This window comes from Hydra vulgaris, chromosome 03 (assembly GCF_038396675.1).
Source record: "Hydra vulgaris chromosome 03, alternate assembly HydraT2T_AEP".
NCBI classification, from domain to species: Eukaryota; Metazoa; Cnidaria; class Hydrozoa; order Anthoathecata; family Hydridae; genus Hydra; species Hydra vulgaris.
In genome coordinates this window covers 19,187,936-19,192,500 of record NC_088922.1, presented here as the reverse complement: position 1 = coordinate 19,192,500, position 4,565 = coordinate 19,187,936, and the positions used below count along the sequence as shown (strand labels likewise).

Sequence of the window (4,565 nt, the reverse complement as noted above, 5' to 3'; positions counted from 1 at the left end):
TGGTATTGTTGTACACAATCCATTTTTCGTCGCATGTCAATAAACGATCAAGAAAAGGCTCAACATTGTGGCGTAATAAGAGTGATGTGCAGATCGTAAGCCGTTGCTTCTTGTTGTCGATCGACAATTTGTGCGGAACCCACCGACTCAGCTTCCACGCTTTCCCAATCGCATGCAGATGCAGGCGGATGGTTTCAACACTCACAGCAAACCTCACTGCAAGTTCTTGGCAAGTTTGGCTGGAGTCAGACTCGACAGCGTCCTTCAGTTCATCCTCATCAACCAACAATGGAAGTCCAGAACGCGGCAGGTCTTCGATGGACTCATCTCCCGAAGAGAATCGCTGAAACCACTTCTGTGCTGTGCGTTCACTTACTGTACCTTCTCCAAATGCTGTGCAGATGTTTTTGGCCGCTTGTGTTGCATTCCTTCCAAGTTTGAACTCGTAAAGTAAGCAAGATCGAATAATCGTTGGTTGGGTTGCCATCCTTTCTTTACACAAAACCTTTCCTGCAAGCTCGTTACAAGCCTACACTATATATGCAGCAACTGCGCGTGACACACGCGTTCTATTACGCAACAAAGCTACTTGCCTTGTGCGATGTGGGTGTTGTAAAAAATGCTAAAAACAATTCAATTACCAAAAACCGCACGAACTTTTTTGGTTACCTAATACTTAAACAAATTTTTGTTTTGTTTTCGCCGTTTAAAAAATAGGCCCCCAGTCAAATACGATGTTTGCGCGATGGCAAGGCCTTCAGTATAGATCGCCGTGGGTTATAAATAAAATCCACAAAAATGTAATTCTGAATGTTATATATAGACCACCTTCTGGCAATATAAAAATGTTTCTTAAACAATTTAAAAGTTTAATTACAAACAAAGCCATTTGTGGGAAATGCACATACTTTGTGGGAGATTTTAATTTGAACGTACTGGAATATGACGCAAATAAAAACGTAAGAAGTTTCTACAATATTGTATATCAAAATAGTTTTATTCCAACTATTAATAAACCTACAAGAATTACAAAAGATAGCTCCACTTCAATAGATCAAACTATAACTAACATTTTCTCTAACATAAAAATTAAAACTGGAATACTTGTAACAGACATTTCAGACCATTTTCCGGTTTTTATAATATCAACAAAACAAAAAATCAATCAAATTTCCGAAAAAGTAAAAATTACTAAACGAATAATTAATGACGCTTCCATTTTTCATTTTAAAAGCCTTTTATCTTCCACAGATTTAAGGACCGGTCCTGAAAACTACAAATGTTAATATTGCTTATAACAGTTTCAAGCAGATATTTCAAAACAACTATAATGAAGCATTTCCAAAAATTATAAAACTTATTAAAAAAAAAAAAAACATTTCAAAATCCGTGGATAACACCAGGTATCATAAAATCATCAAAAAAAAAACAACGCCTCTATGAAAAGTTTATTAAAAAAAGAACCTTTTAAAATGAGTCAAATTTTAAAAACTACAAACGACTTTTTGAATCAATTATAAAGTCCTCAAAAAAATCGTACTATACTAACCAGTTAATAAAATTTAAAAACAATTCACAAAAAACATGGCGTTTAATAAATGACGTCATTGATAAAAAAAGTATAAATTGTAACAGTCTTCCGAAAAAACTGATTATAAATAACTGCGAAATTGTTAATGAATCTTTAATTGCTCAATCGTTTAATCATGCATTTGTTAATTCAGGCGTAAATTTAGCATCAAAAATTAAACTTAATAAATCTGATTTAAAATCATACCTAACCGCTAATAATACCATAATGGAAAATAATAAATTAACTGAAAAAGAATTATTAAATGCTGCCTCTAATTTAAAACCAAACAAAGGTCGACGATGACGATTGACGATGACGATTGACGATGACGATGACGATGACGTTGACGATGTTTGCAGTAGTGTAAAATCAATTTCTTATTTCAAATCTCCGCTCATGCATTTTTTACTTTGTCTCTTGAACAAGGAATCTTTCCTGATAAACTTAAACTTGCAAGGGTGGTACCAGTCTTTAAATCTGGAGATGATACCAGCATTTCCAATTACAAACCAATCTCAATACTACCATGACTTTCAAAACTATTAGAATACATTATGTATCATAGACTATTTACCTTTCTAGAAAATAACAATATTCTTTATAACAAGCAATTTGAATTTAAAAAAAATCACTCCACAGGTCAAGCAATTATTCATCTTGTTCAAAATATTTGTCAGGCATTTGATGAAAATAAATATACGCTAGGTGTATTTATTGATCTTAGCAAAGCGTTTGACACTGTTGATCATTATATTCTATTAAATAAACTAGAAATTTACGGAATTAAGCACTTAAATTTTAAATGGTTTCAAAGCTATTTGTCAAATAGGAAACAATACATTTCATTTAGCTGCGGAAAAACTGATAATATGAATATAAAATGTGGTGTTCCACAAGGGGCAATTTTAGGACCACTCTTATTTTTAATTTATATTAATGATTTAAGCAAATCTTGTAAGTTACTTGACACTATTTTGTTTGTGGATGATACAAATTTGTTTCACGCTTGTCACGATATTAAATCGTTGTTTAATTCATTTAACATGGAACTGATAAAACTCACAGAATGGCTTAATGCAAATAAATTATCAATTAATTTAGATAAAACAAAGTATTCTTTTTTCCATCGCTTTCATGAACGCGATAAAATCCCTTTAAAATTTCCAAAACTTTATATTGGCAGTCAATTTATAAAAAGAGAACAATCATTAAAATTTTTAGGAGTACTCCTTGACAAAAACGTTACTTGGACAAATCTTGAGATAATGTATACATTATCTTGAAATACTTGAGATAATGTATACATTATCTTGAAAGTAAAATCTCAAGAAATATTGGCCTACTTTATAAAGCAAGGCCATTTTTAAATCAAACTAGTTTAAAATTGTTATATTTCTCTTTTGTTCATAGTTATCTGAATTACGCAAACATTGCTTGGTGTAGCACAAATCAAAACAAAATTAAAAAACTTTTTAATAAACAAAAACATGCAATGAGAATAATACACACTAAAAAAAAAAGGTAGAATTTTCTACCCGTAGAGGTACTTCGTATATCCGACCCTATGGGTAGAAAAATATACCTTAACTTTTCGGGTGTTAAAATATACCCTTAACAAGGGTATAATAATCCACCCAAGATTTAAAAATCTACCAAATTAGGGCAGAAATATAAATATTTATCACGCGAATTTACATCGCAGCTTTAGTTTAATTGTGGAACCGGTCAAAGTATGTCTAGTTTAAAGTATTATATGGAAATTGTAATTAATTTACTCGTGTTTATTGAGATACAAATTATTTTTTTTAAATTATATTTTTATAGAAATTATCTATTATTACAAAAGTTTGTTCAAAATTCTTTGACTAAATGGTGTTGTAATGTAGCTAGAAACGCCACAAACATGGCTTGCAACAAAATCTAATGCTTTTTTAAGTTTTGCGTCAAATGCAATTTCGTACACCCAGTAGGCTGCAACTAAACTTGTAAGCGCACTTAATACTGTCTTGGATTTTGCTATTACTATGCCGTCGAGCATTACGTTCATTTCGGCATCATCAACGTTAAAAACATTTGCTTCGCCTGCACATCTGATGGTTATTGATGGAGTGGAAACTTGTGGATTCTGTAATTACAAAAATGTATAAATTATTAAAGTACTAATTTCATTAATAATTATTCATAATAAAATTGTTAGTAATAAAGACTACAAACTTGATATACAACCTTATTTAAAGAAAAGAAGCGATCGATGTCTTCACCAAATACAACTGGTAAAAGAAGCAAAGAAGCCGATATTCTCTGACCTGATATTATATATGTATACGATAACATGTGCAAAAAAATAGTCTATACTACAAAGAATATATTTATTATATACCTTCAATATCAACATTTGATGATGCACCAATATCATTTAATAAAATATTGACGGTTTACAAAAACAATGTTTTTTTTATTGAAGGCAACTTTGATTTGCAAATGTCCAAAATTTTGTCTGAACGATTTTGAAAAAACTTCATTATCTTAATTTTCAAATCTAAACCAGTGATTCGTTTTGCTTTTTCGAACAACTAAAATGAGCATTAATACCATTTTAGTATTTCTAGTAAAAATATTTGTATATATATATATATATATATATATATATATATATATATATATATATATATATATATATATATATATATATATATATATATATATATATATATATATATATATATATATATATATATATAGATATTATTGAACCCAGTTTTAAGCGAAAACGTCAGTTAAAAAAATGTACATTTTTTGTTTATGTAAATACATTGAGTTTAATATCAAAACTATAGCAGTTATAATATTTCATACATGAAAACAATTTAGTGATATGTTGCCAAATAAAAAAGTTTTTTCATAAAATGTTTAAAAAATAGTATATTTAGTGGTTTAAATAAAAAAGAGAGATACAATAAAAATATTACTTGAAAAAGAGTATAATGATTTA

At 29.4% G+C, this 4,565-nt stretch overlaps 1 long non-coding RNA gene across 1 annotated transcript; it reads right to left on the bottom strand.

Annotated features, from left to right (window-relative positions):
* Positions 1–3,398: 3,398 nt before the first annotated feature.
* Positions 3,399–3,999, bottom strand: LOC136077672 (uncharacterized). Its single transcript, XR_010637173.1, has 3 exons — positions 3,954–3,999; positions 3,800–3,879; positions 3,399–3,698 (listed from the first exon to the last, which is right to left on the bottom strand). It is a non-coding gene; the product is annotated as an uncharacterized LOC136077672 (long non-coding RNA).
* Between the last annotated feature and the right edge of the window lie 566 nt (positions 4,000–4,565).